This window comes from Dama dama, chromosome 7, assembly GCF_033118175.1.
Source record: "Dama dama isolate Ldn47 chromosome 7, ASM3311817v1, whole genome shotgun sequence".
NCBI classification, from domain to species: domain Eukaryota; kingdom Metazoa; phylum Chordata; class Mammalia; order Artiodactyla; family Cervidae; genus Dama; species Dama dama.
The window spans coordinates 42,358,124-42,372,272 of record NC_083687.1 but is presented as its reverse complement, the minus strand read 5'-3'; the positions used below and the strand labels follow the sequence as shown (position 1 = coordinate 42,372,272).

General features: G+C 41.7%; 1 protein-coding gene across 11 annotated transcripts in view; it reads right to left on the bottom strand.

Moving 5' to 3' along the window:
* Positions 1–14,149, bottom strand: part of ATXN1 (ataxin 1) — a 405,775-nt gene that overhangs the window by 313,017 nt on the left and 78,609 nt on the right. The window contains exon 1 of one of the 11 annotated variants that reach the window (XM_061147572.1): positions 10,391–10,860. The exons of the other annotated variants lie outside the window; for them this stretch is intronic. The gene's annotated coding sequence lies outside the window, so the exon portion shown is untranslated. Of the gene's footprint in view, positions 1–10,390; positions 10,861–14,149 lie in introns of those variants that run through there. 11 annotated transcript variants of the gene reach the window in all.

The following is a 14,149-nucleotide window of genomic DNA, read 5'->3' as shown; positions in this document are numbered from 1 at the left end:
ACAAATGTTACATGCACTCCTCTATTTACAGCTGCACTATCTATAACAGCTAAGACAGGGAAACAATCTAAATGTCCATCAACAGATGAATGGATAAAGATGTCCTATACACACACACCAGAATATGACTCAGCCATAAAAAAAGAGTGAAACAATGTCATCTGTGTCAACATGGACGGACCTAGAGATTATCATACTAAATGAAGTAAGTCAGAAAGAGAGAGACAACTACCATACGGTACGACTTCAATGTGGACTCTAAAATATGATATAAATAAATATACCAAAGAAACAGACTCAGACATTAAGAACAGATTTGTAGCTGCCAAGGGGGAAGGGGGGGTGGGGGAGAGGACTGGAAGTTTGGGATCAGCAGATGTGATCTATGGGCTTCCCCAGTGGCTCAGCAGCCAAAGAATCCACCTGCAATGCAGGAGACCCAGGTTCAATCCCTGGGTCGGGAAGATGCCCTGGAGAAAGAAATGGCAACCCACTCCAGTATTCTTTCCTGGGAAATCCCATGGGCAGAGGAGACTGGCAGGCTACCGTATATGGGGTTACAAGAGTCAGACATAACTTAGCAACTAAAGCTACCACCACCAGATGCAAACTATGGATGAACAATGAGGTCCTACCATAGCACAGGGAACTATACTCAACCCTTTGATAAACCATAATGGAAAAGAATATGAATGGAAAGACTTTGAAAAAGAATATGTATATGAGTCACTTTGCTGTACAGAAGAAATCAACACAAATTGTAAATATCCTATACTGCAACAAAAACCTTTTTCAAGAAAGAAATTCATAAATGTTATCTCTTAGCTTCCAAACAAGCCTGTAATAATAGTTTGGTTATATCTGATTTACAAAGGACTCAGAGAGTCACTGACATTCCCAAGAGTCATTAGCTCTTACTGAACATTAGTAAGCCAAAATCATATTTATATCAACACAACAATTAATCACACAGGGAAGATGACAGTCTTAACAAGAACAATCAAGGGTCAAAATCATTATATACTTTGAATATAAATATGACTTGATATAATAAGGATTCAAATATGCCAAAAACAAATCACATCCCCCAAAATGCAACTGAAAGGTCAAGAATTTACTATGCTTAATATACTTCCTTCTTCTGTCCTCTAACATCAGTATTATGTAATAGTTTCCTTTTATACTCAATTATTAAAATAGGTATGTATTTTAAAATAGTCATTTACATTTTGTTTCTTAGAGTGTGATCCAAGAACCTTTTGTGCTAAATGTATCACAGGAGTGTGTTGTGTGAGCCATTCAATTGTGTCTGACTCTTTGCGGACTATAGTCTACTAGGCTCCTCTGTCCATGGAATTTTCCAGGCAAGAATACTGGAGTGGGTTGCCTTTCCCTTCTCCAGGAGATCCTCCCGACCCAGGGATCAAACCCGGTCTCCTGCATTGCAGGCAGACTCTTTATCATCTGTGTCACCAGAGAAACAAGAGTACACATTAAAAATACAACCCCCAGAGCCCCACCCTAACCCACCTACCCAGGCTTCAGGGGCCCAGGAATCTGAATCTCCCCTTATCCCCAGGTGAGTACTAGCACATTCAAGTTTTCAAACCGTTCATCTGGAGTTTCCTTGGCTATTCATTTCCCTCTAGGTTTCTCTTCTATTGGAATGTGTCATTGCCACTTTAAACAATTCCTTTCAACATTCTCCAAATGTCTTCTAGTGAAGTCACAACACACTAACTAAAAGAAAAACGGCTTCTAAAACACTGAAGTTATACCACTGAAAAGAGGATTATTTCAAACCCGTTTTACAATCCTTCTTTTCCTGTCTCTAGCTCAGCAAAAGTGGCACTGAAAAATGCTTTGGGTTCTGGGTAGGCAGAATCATGCCCCACCCCGACCCCAAAGGAGAGGGAAGCCTGGCGTGCTGTGGTCCACGGGGTCACAAAAGAGTCGGACACAAGTGAGTGAGTGAACAGCAACGGCGGCAGCATCCGGACCTCTACCGACTAGACAACTGAAAATGTCTCCAGACCCGGCCGACTGTCGCCTGGGGACTCAGAACGGTCCCAGGCTGAAACCCACTGGTCTAAGGAATACAGCAGCCCACCTGGCGGCCTGTGCTCTCTCTCTCCGTCCCTCCATCGGTTTCTCCCACTGAGGCGGAAGCCTCCAGCATGCATGTATATTTCACTTACATTACAGCCGGTCTCACTCAAACTCTCCCATGAGTTCAGTCTGTCTGGCATTTTTAAAACAGCTCTAAGTCAAAACTCAACCACAGGCCTTTTCTAATGGCCCCACTACACGTACTCCCAGCCACAGGCCATGGAAACATGGCTGCTCCACAGCGACCTACAACCCAAGCCTGACAATGAGCTCACAATCCATTCCACCGCTAGAAAGGCCAAAGTCTGCTACTCGCCTGTTACAAAGAACTGCCGAAAGCTCTCTGCAATGTATTATCTTGACATCACTAATAAAAATTCTTTCAATCACACGGTTTAACACAGTGTAAATCAAATACCCATGTGATTGACTTAGCCTGACTCTGACGACAGAACAGATGTCTGGGAAACAGATAGCAGGACATAGCCACCGTCTCAGAAAAAGAAATCAGTCTACCAAAGAAAGAAGAGAATTTCCTCAACACATTCTCTCTAAGAAAATGACTTTAAACCAAGGTTAAAAGATCCTGTTTTATGGAGTTCTTAATTCCGCTCAGACTTTTCCACTTCGATTTCAAAATAGCAAAACCGTAAATGGAAAACACAGCTCCTATTCTTACTGAAATCTTAAACAAAAAGTACAGCTTCTAAGACTGGATATTAAATTCATAAAATCACCATCAGTCTGTTTGAGATGGAGGTGGTCGTCTGAATTGCACAAACGGGTGACTTGACACGATGTTCTTACAGGGAATGTAAGCATACAGATCCTTGGTAACGACAAGTAACCAAGAGCATTTTAACAGACCAACCTCAGTGCATCATCCTCTGTAACTGTGGCCATATTAATTAATTCTGAGACATTAGAATTCTACATTTTTCTCTCAGTGGCCTTTCTTCAATGCACAATAATCTTATAAATTCTGCAAATAATGTCACCTTACTCTGAAGTACTAAGGGCCCAGGTCCCGAACCAAACACCAAGCTCCTTCTGGCTTCTCCTCCATTTCTGTGATGATACTGGCCTTTTGGCAGTCAATATCGCTCGCTACAGACTCACAGTTTCTCTTTTACCTTTTGGGAAGGTGGCGCTGTTTAGTCACTAAGTCGTGTCCAACCCTTCCAGGCTCCTCTATCCATGGGATTCTCCAGGCAAGAATACTGGAGTGGGTAGCCATTCTCTCCTCCAGGGACCTTCCTGACCCAGGGATGGAATCCATGTCTCCTGCACTGCAGGAGGAATTTTTTTTTTTTTTTTTTAAACTGCTGAGCCACCAGGGAAGCCCTCTGGGAAGGTGTTATACATTCTTAATTTGAAGATTTGAAAGTCAAGCCTTCATGACACCTGAAGGGCTAACGGACAGGCAGGAAAAGAGTTCTCAGGGAGAGGTGAAGATGAATCCCCTACGCTATTTATTTTTAATATTAATTTATTTATTGATTTGGCTGGGTCGGGTCTTTGTTGCAGCATGTGGGGTCTTCACTGAACCGTGAGGGGGCTTTGTGCGTCACGGTGCACCCTCTCTAGTTGTGGCACTCAGGCTTAGTTGCTCCACGGGATGCCGGGTCTTAGCTCCCAACCAGGGATTAAGCCCCTGTCCCTTGCATCGCAATGTGGATTCTTAACCACTGGATCACCAACAAGTCTCTTCTTTGCTATATAAAATTGGGTGCAGGAACTGCCAGGAAAGAAGATGACAGGATGGGGTGGGGAGAAAAGAAACTCAGACATCATACATACTGTCTTCAATATGCAAAACACCAAACTCTAAAGTGTTACATGATGAATGAAAACATCAAGACAGATAACAGCACAGAGACTGTGTCTCCAATCTGGCTACCCCCCCATCAAGCTGACGATGACAGCACCTTTGATACTAAAGTACAAAGGGTGGGTGAGTTTACCATCAGGTGGAAATACATACAAGCTAAGATTCCCAAAGACTGTCTACTAACAAATAGCTTTTATCTGGCTCATGGAGAAAAGCCGGGTGATGCTCTTAAAAGGATTGAGCAACAGAGCTTTGGTCCCTGCCAGATTTAATACCCTGTAACTGTAACTTTTACTTTGAAAATTACTCAAGTATACAACACACTTTTCAAAAAATAATGTATATAGTAGCTCCTTATTTCTAAACCCACAATTACTAGCATATGAAACCAATTCTTGTTAGTCTTAGCACCAGTTTTATATATCTTGCTCGCTGCTAGGGAAATTGAAACATCTTATTTCCTCATTCAGCATTTGCTGAGTACCTAGGCCCCAAGGATATGAATAATATATGGTCCTTGCACTCTTCATGTAGTGGTGGGAGAATAAACAGTCAATAATAACAAATAATAATAAACAATGGCACAGCCATAAAAGAAAGCAGTACAAGGGGCAGAATGGATATTTTTTCCATAAAAAAGGATATAAACTTGGGTTTCCCACCCTAACTCCCAACTCACAAATTACATTTTCCGTTGTGGATGGCTCATGGTGACCAAAAAATTTCAGTATGATTCTTTTTGGTTCAAATGTTTTGGTTTGTTCCATCTCCAGAACAGATTTAACTACAATATTGGCCTCTGCTCTGGAACATTCAGCTGACCAAGACAAGTTTTATGCGAGCATCAATCATTGATTTTCTTCTAGTCAACCACAGGATCTAGAATAGCAAGTTCATTTTATCCTGTGCTCACGGCACCCCTACATGATTTTGTTAGCATTTCAGATCTGAGCTTTTACCTCATTTGGCTCTTTTATTTTCACTTACTAGCTAGCAATTTTTTAAAAAATCAGTGAATAGCGTCTGAGTGGCCACAGGGCATAAAGCATCATGAGAAATGTACAAGAGTTTGTCCTTGTCCTAAAAAAGCTCTCCACCCTTAGGCCGGGAGACAAACCTGTAAACAAACAATAAGGCGTGAATCAGGGGATCGCGGAGGAGTCCTGAGAAATGACAAGCAATGAACTTGGCAAGTGACAGGCTCCAAGTTGGAACACAGGTATTAATTATGTGCAGAATGGGGGAAGGCGTCTTCTATTTTTAAATCCCCCTTCCCAGTATGAACAAAGTTTGAAAACCCCACCTGGATAAGAAGACAGGGAGTCACATAACGCTTAGCCCACAACACTTATTTTTAAAAGTCATGTAATTCTTGAGATGTCTGATGATAACACTTGACATGAAATTCTCATTTTGAATCTTGGCTTATTTTCCCTCTGTACCCTCATCATTAGGTCTAGAGTAGTTTCTCAGAGCTTTCTCACACATGGCTAGCTATGGGAGAAAACAATATTGAGGAGGGGGGAATTTTATATACTACCTGGATATTACACAGGTAAGATCAAAAGCCAGCTTCCAGGCAAATCTATTCTAGGACTAGCATCAAACATGTGCAAAAAGATTTTACTATAAAGAATGCTTTATCACGAGCTTATTTTTGAAGTATTTTGTTATAAATGTCTAAACAGTATTAGAAGGGTTGAATTAATTTTTTTTTTAAATTTAACCCTGTATACTAGGATTTTTCTCCAAATCCTGTTTATTCTACCCATTTTACTTGTATCCTGCTTCATTCATACTAGCGAAGGTTGATGTGTTTTCACAATAGTGTTTGGAGGGTTACTCTTCAGGTAAATTCAACAGGAACATTTGTCTTTTCAAGCAGCTAATTCCTTTTTAAGAAGCTAAATGTTCACCTGCATTTGTTTTTCAATAGATAACTAATTGTGAATGTAAGCAAAAAGCAATTGATGAAATTCAGGAAAAAATTGTTTACAATTTCCTATTACTGCTCTTAATTCACTATTTTCCTCAACCATCATGCCCTGTTTACTGTATCTATCATGCACTTCAAACTGTGAAATTTTTAGACACTAAATGATTGTCTGAAAATGTCTGGTGCATGCTGAACTTACGATTTTTTTATTTTTTTCTTGCAACTTTCATCCATGACTGTTTGCCTGAAAGACCTTCTGTTTGAGCCAAAATGTTGTTTGCTTGGTTTTTTCCTCCCTAAATTCTGGCAATAACTTTAGATGTAGCTTTCATTTGTGCCACTGAATTTTAACAATGGCAAAAAAGGCTTCTTTATAGGACTGAATTATTTTAATTTTGCCAACCAGAAATGACAGAAGTAAATTAATGGGGTTGATGTCACATGGCAAAAGTGCAGGGTAAAATTAATCTTCTGTGACAGATATAAGTGAAACACGTACAATGTTAATGTTTAAATTACTTTCAGGATTTTCACTGACATTCTTACTTCATAACCCAACTTCTTGGGTACTAGTTTAATTTCTCTTGATTTTTGAGAAAATGCACATATCTGTATCACATAAGTCTTGACTTACGTGGAATATCTTGAGTTATTTATAGGAAAATCTTATTTTCACATTCTTAATAACAATACCGTATACTCTATCAATCATTATAATTTTTGTTCTGTCTTACATCAGAAGGTGGCTTTTAAGGTAAAATGTTACTTTTTTATCTACAGATGGTTTGATATGCTTTGCTTCACAAAGAACCTGGCTGTCTTTTGGCTGGTACACTTTTCCAGCTAAAAATGAGAAACTGAAGACAGAAAGCTGAGTAGGAACACAGGATGGGGAATTCAGATAGACTTTTACAGCATATTTTCATTATTTTCTCTAAGAGATCTGAATATTCAGCAAGCTAGTAAGGTTCTGGTTTGAATACAAATTGACACCACTATTTTAATTTCACCAAAAACAAAAAACAAAAAAAAAACTCCAGAGATCTGTAGAATTGAAACTACCAAACAGGGATGGAAAGAGGAAGGGAAGAAAAAAGTTAATCTTTTTTGAAAAAAGAGGGGATACATGTATGTGTGTGTCTGATTAACTGTGCTATACAGTGGAAGCTAACAACATTGTAAAGCAACTATACACCAATGAAAATTAATTTTAAAAAACTGAAATTAAATCTATAAATATTCCCCAAAAAAGGCAAGGAGGTAAGGAAAGGAGGGAGGGAGGGAGTGAGTAAAAAATAGTAGAGTCAATCTTTACGTGGGAGGTTAAGTTCAAACATTAAACAAATGTCATATATAATTCAAATGCACTTTGAAAACCCCTGATCTTTCCCACAAGGCACTGCAAACATGATTTTGTGTAGACAACACGTGACAACAATTTTCACATCCACAGAAGTCTGGGACCCACTGAGTCAGACTCATCGGAGAGACACACAGTAATGTCCAAACACTCAAACCATTCCTCTCGTATTATTACCTCCCTCGAGTGAAAGGCAAGAATTAGCTGAAGGATGCTAACGTGGCTGTGTTTTCCAGCAGGTTTTAATTCATTCTGTTGTAACAGGAAACCCCTTTAACTCTAATGCCTATCAATAAATTTATTGTTACTGTCGTTTAAAAAATTGTGGCTTCGTATCTTGTGTTCTTAATGCTGTGGCATGAAGGGTAACTTTCAAAGTCTTTTCTTTAAAACACATTGAATCTGGTTGCGAGTTTGAAAAATGAAACATGTAACCAAATAAGTACCAGAGATTTTCCAAGGTCCTTCATGCCTGTATTTTTGTTTTCCCTTGCTTCTCCACTGTTTTGGAGTATTTTACCCCTGGTCTCCCCCATGAAGTACAGATAATAAAACTCTAACAGAATGTGAAGGACTTAACTTAGATGAGGATGCTGTGGTTCCTGGCTCTGTATCCCAGATTTCTGGCAAGAGCGGACCAGAACTCAACCTGTGCAGGCAGCCCTGGGACAAAGCTACTGTTTACAGCAGCCCCCAGAAGTCTGCTCAGCCCCCCAACACCTCTTTCTACTCCTTCCCTTTCTTCCTTTTCGTTTTTTAGTCCACAGTGTCCTGCGCTCCAAAATAAATTCTCATCCATTATACCTCCACTCCAGCAGCTTTAAAACTTTAAAGTGAAACAAATCACATTGATGAGTGTTATTCACTATTACCCACAAAGAAGCCCACTGGCCATTTAATTCTTAAACAGCCAGAAAGAAGGGTAGGCATTACCACGAATGTGGGACACAGAACGCGTGAAAGGACTCTCTTTTACTTTCTTTCGTTACGAATGAATTGGCATGTGCCTAAGGAAACAGTCGATCATTTTAGAAAACACCAAATTCCTAATGTTTTAATTAGGAATGATTTGAATTATTACATCAAGGAGAGACTAGCTTCTAGAGATTGAAGGATGTCATCGAAAAGTTGAAACTTTCAATTGGTGGCGGAGCTAAGAAAAAATTTTGTACGGGAAAGGGATGGATGGGGGAAGAGGTATAGAATTTAGGGGCTCTCTAATAAATCCCTAAGGAAAGGGGATGAGATACTGATGACTGATGCTCCTGCTGAACTTTTCTGGGGATCCTTTTATTTTGGGGGGCGGGGCTACTCAGTTCCTTCGTAAGTTCCCACCTCTGTGCATCTCAGCCGCACATTTTGGAAGGAAAGGTGCCGCTGAGGATGACAGAACATGTCAATCAACCCTGTGCCCAGGTAAGTCTTGCAGCCAGGCTGGCACGGTCTCTGCTGTCATTTTAGCCTCAGAACCCCAGGATGACGCCGCAGAGGACACGTGAGACCAGCAGCCTCTCCAGAACACCATTCAGAGGAAAGGCACAGAGCGGCCACATGTGTAACCTGCACATTAAGGAACACCCATAAGAGCCACTCAGGATGACCTGGGGCACTCCAGACTCAACGCGGGGGAACAATGAACGATGACGCACCCCCAACAAGCAAGGCTGCAGCAGTCTGCGGGCTCTGGGGCAGGCTCCGACTTCAGTACCCCAAGACGCAGCCGCGGCTGCACACCTCCGTCTTTCCCGTTCCCCTTAGCTCACCCTCGTCTGGCTGAGAAGAGCTCCGTGAATCAATGGCTTCTGTTGAACTGTTTACATATTTTTCAAGTCCTGATTAGGCCATTAGTCACTGAACATACTGCACAGTCAACTCGAGGAGGTGCAATTATGCAACTTCCCAAGAACATACCGGGAGCATTTACAGTGAGACCACAGTGCCAGCAAAATGTGAAATGGCGATTATTTGTCAGCAATTTTAAGGACGCTGCGCTTCAATGCCAAAGGAAACATACATGTGGCAGATAACAGAAGCTGGGAGGGAAAAAAGATGCGTGATGGAAGTACCCACGTTGACTCTTCTGAACACAGCCGGGACCTGAAAAGGAGAGCTCCCTGTACAACAAACAACTGCCAAAAAACCCTGCTTGATGTCACCTGTCCCCTCAACGGTAACGTCCCCAAAAGCCCTGAGGGACTGCAGCCGCCAAAGGCCCAGAACTCCTGAGTCCTGACCTCATTCTCGGCAGCGGCTGGTTCCCCTCCAGAGGGCCCCCCCCCAATATGTGCCCACATCTGTATCCAAACACAGTGAACATCAGCTCCCACACGAAGCATCTCCCTCCTCCTTTCTACTCTCTGTTCTCACTTTTCATTTTCAAAATCAGCAATAATCATGCAATTTGATATTCGAGGATTTCTCATTTGAAGCAACAAAGGACATTCACAAAAGAAAAGAAGGAACATGGAAAGGGGGGTGTCACACAATCTCTTTTTATCAGAGAACCACTGGTAAAGCGGTTGAGTGCTGAACCACTTCCACATGTACTGCCTGGGATAAATCAACGGCATACATGACATCAAGGAAATTTGCTAGGGGTTGGCAGTTCGCAACCTCCCGGCAGAGAAATCTGAAATGATCGGTCATGAGAAGTGGGTCAGCGCCTCTACATTTGCTGCACAAGTACTAACACAAGCAAGAACCTTCGGAAGAGTGTTTTATAGTATTTTTCATGGCACAACCGGTACTTTTTGGTCTATTAATCCACACTTTCCTACTTCTATTCATATACTTTATATGTATTTATTTGTTGAGTTATATATTTAAGCTGAACTTGGAACGACAGTTATTTTTAAGAGGCTGCCAACATGAGTCAGGAGGAACCTCAGAAACCTGGCTTGCACTGGCTCTGGCATAAGGAGCCTTAACAGCCAAAACCAACCAGAAGGTTGATGAGATCCAGGTTTCCAAAACATGAGAGGAAAGAAAAGGCATCCTTTGCCTTCTTCCATCAGGCCTTTAAAAATATGTATCAGGCTATTTACCAAAAAGGACTCCATCTGTAAGGTCACCAACCACTTGCTGGTGTGCTTAGAGTGCAAAACTAGATGTCCATTCATCAGTCTAGCTTCAAGCAAGATACAGCTTTCCTCACCTTGGACGGAGACGAGGTACAGAAGAGATATGGTACCCAATGGGCCAACACACCGGAGGCATCCAACGCAGCTGCTTTCTAAATGAACGGCCCTGAGTCTCTGCACAGACAGCCTTCCAAAACTAATTGTGGCTGTGGGGATGAAGAGGACAGTTTCTCAGCTTCTGTGCCTTTAAGGTTATTTCAACTTTCCACCTCTGTTAACCCTCCCGCAGGAACTTTTGACAGAGAGCTCTCCTTAATTCTCACAAGCAGCGACGTCTAGAAGAAAAACATCTCGTTCCTCACTAGAGAGCTGAAAACTCGAGTCCTCTGTCTCCCCTCTTTTGGAGATCAGATTCAAGGGGGCTTGAAGACGACCTGAGAGTGTTTATGACAGACAGACTCCTCCTGGATTTCAGCTTGGGACAAACAAACCTTTCACATGAGTCCTTGCAAACAGACAGTGCTCTGTTTGAATGTCTGAACCCCATTCTAGTACAAACATGCTTGGCGACTTAGTCCAGCATTTTCTTCTTGGCAAACTGCTCTGCCGCCACTATGGATATTACCACCTCGGGATCCCTGCGACTTTCCTTTCCTCCCCTCAGCCCGTCCCCATTCCCCTGAGATACTATCTGTGCCCGGTCGTTAGGGGCGGAGGCTGTGCCCCGAGGTGCCAAGGAGCTGTCAGCGCCCCTGGCAGGGGCCTGGTCCGTGCCACACTTCTTCTCCTGGCGTGGTCTGACACCAGGACAGAACACGGCCACTTTTTCATCATCTGACTGTTAACTCAGATGCAGACCACAGGGCCGACAAATCGGCCCTTGGGGGATAGCGCGAAGGCATGGGGACATCTAGCTGTATCTTGACTCCAGGGATTTTCTTCTCTCATCTCCTAAGTTTCTTTTCACAGGGGACATAGTAGAGAGAAATCACCTTTCTCAGCTCTCATCTCTGTTCCTTTGGGAAGATCTTAGACTCCTCTGACAGCAGGAAAGCTGCAGCCTTCACAGATGATGAATCCATCCCCCACCACCCCCTTCTCCTTTAAAACTCTCTCTTATGAGAGGCTCAATTCCTTACTGGATGATCAAGAGCTATTTTTTTATAGGGACTGAAACAGAAGAGTTGGAAGTGGTCTTAAAGATCATTTGATTTTGTGGCTTCATGAACTGAAACTCTAATTTAGAGATCCCTGGGCCTCAACCTCTGCTCACTGCCCACTCCCCACCCCCCACCCCCAAGTCTTTGGCTCATTCAACAGAGGCTGGTGGGAGGCCTAGAATTCTCCAGGGGTTTCTGAAGCCACATTTGAAAACCACTGATGTAATCCAACTTCCTCATTTTCCTAAGGCCCAGAGAAGTTAGGTTATTTGTCAAAGGCCACACAACAGTTAATGACAGGCCAGAGACTTCACCCTAACCCCTGCTGTGCCAGGCCAGTGACATTCTTTCCTGCTCCTTCCTAAGGATTTAGCATTCTGCAAGACCATAATCATCAAGTCTCTGCTAATAAGGATAATGCCTTCTTAATGAATACATAATTCAATTTCTTTGAATTCATTATACAACCTCTACATTTTTACAGTCTTATATGCAAGTGAAGTGTCACCTTCCTAGGAGTGTTTTCTAACAGAATAAAGGATTCCTCATTAATTCACCTTCATGTTCTAAAGGTGGATGGAGACTTCACAGAGGTATACTGAATGAAGCTTTCGTTCGGAAAACCTAGGAAATGATCAACGGACCGACATATTTGCTAACTTCTGCAAACAAAATACACACATACACACCCCCGTCAGCTTACAGCTCCAGAAATTATTATGTGAGAAAACAAAGTTAAAAGCTTTCACTGTCACACCAGGTGAACTCGTAAGTACACAGGAAATTTTGTTCACTACTATACTCCATTTTCATCACTCGTGTCCTTTATATATTAGCTTGGAATACACACTGGAGAAGGAAATGGCAACCCACTCCAGTATTCTTGCCTGGAGAATCCCATGGACAGAGGAGTCTGGCGGGCCGTGGTCCATAAGATCACAGAGAGTTGGACACAACTGAAGCGACTAAGCATGCACACCCTGGAAGTCAAATAATAAAACTGCATTTTGCTAAACTATTCTAAAATGAAGCCTCTGGCCAAATGATCGTGGCATCTCCAGCCCCTCACCCCCACCCCCATTATTGAGAAGGAGTTGGGTACAGAGCTCTGGGTTTTCCCTTTAATGGTGAGGAACAATTGAATGAGTAACAAGTGAGGGCACAGAGGTGGTTCCCCCGCCCACAGACCCGGACGCATCTCTGCACATTTTGAAAGGCAGGCTCAGGATTACTGCTGCACCCACACCACATGCCAAAAAACCACCACTTTTAAAGTCAACTTATGTAAAACCCAGCAGTCTTCCCTGTTAGAAGCTGGAGAAGGTTGCTCTCTGCTCATGGTAAAATGCATCAAGGAGTCAGACTTTGTTAAGTCTGCATCTAACTTGCACAGCTGACATGAAATGTTTACAGGTATTCATTGTGTACAGGTGATTAAAAAAAGAAGTTAGTCTTTACTGCATGGTAACAAATCAGGAAACAGAGAAACAGGTCATTGCTCAACCTTTAAACTGTTAAAAGCTGAAACATGCTTCAAGTGGTACCAAGCCCTTCAACAAAAATATGAGATATTTTCTTTTTCAGTTAGTTCTTTTGAGAGTAGAAAGTATTAACTTTAGCTCCACTTGTATATGTATTTACTATCTCTAGTCTATATACAAACTTTTAAAAATGGAAGAGTTCCAGGAACAAAAAATTTAAGTAATAGATGGTTAAGATGGTTCATATAATTGTATACAAATTTGAACTATTTTGGATAATTAAAAGAATATAATGCCAAATTTCCTTAATTGAAATTTTTGTATTTTTTTAATTTCTGTATTTTTTAATAATCTTTCCTACATGCCTACATGTAGGAAAGAATGCAAATTCAAAAAATTACTCAAAACATATTGACTTTTAGCTTCTTAATACTATATCTTGCAGATATAGTATTGCAAATTCAAAAAATTACTCAAAACATATTGACTTTTAGCTTCTTAATACTATATCTTGCAGGGCATGATGGTACAGGCAATAGTGCTTCCAGTAATACCTTGTTACAAAGATTATATATAATCATCCTACAGTAAATAACACAGACTCTAAAATTTAAAAACCATATCAGATTCTGAAATATACAATGTCTCTTTCTGAACTTCCAACCATATAGTCTTCTGAAGTACTGTGCCCAGAAGCATGAAAAACAGAGGCCATTTCCAGTCTGGTAATACACCATGAATTAGTGAATTATTCTCATAGTTCTTGCTCTAATTAAGGTTAAATAGAAAAGCACCCATTCGCTATTCCAACAGACAACGAGAATTTCTGGTTGTGTAGTTATTTCCCTCATAGGGATCCACCTCAAAGGTATGAGACACACAGGTTTTCGAGAATTATGCTGGAAACAGATGTTTACATAAGATGAAATACACAGGATAGTCAAAGTTGCTGAAAATAAAGATTCTTGGACACTGCTGCTGCTAAGTCACTTCAGTCGTGTCCGACTCTGTGTGATCCCATAGATGGCAGCCCACCAGGCTCCCCCGTCCCTGGGATTCTCCAGGCAAGAACACTAGAGTGGGTTGCCATTTCCTTCTCCAATGTGTGAAAGTGAAAAGTGAAAGTGAAGTAGCTCAGTCATGTCTGACTCTTAGCGACCCCATGGACCGCAGCCTACCAGGCTCCTCCATC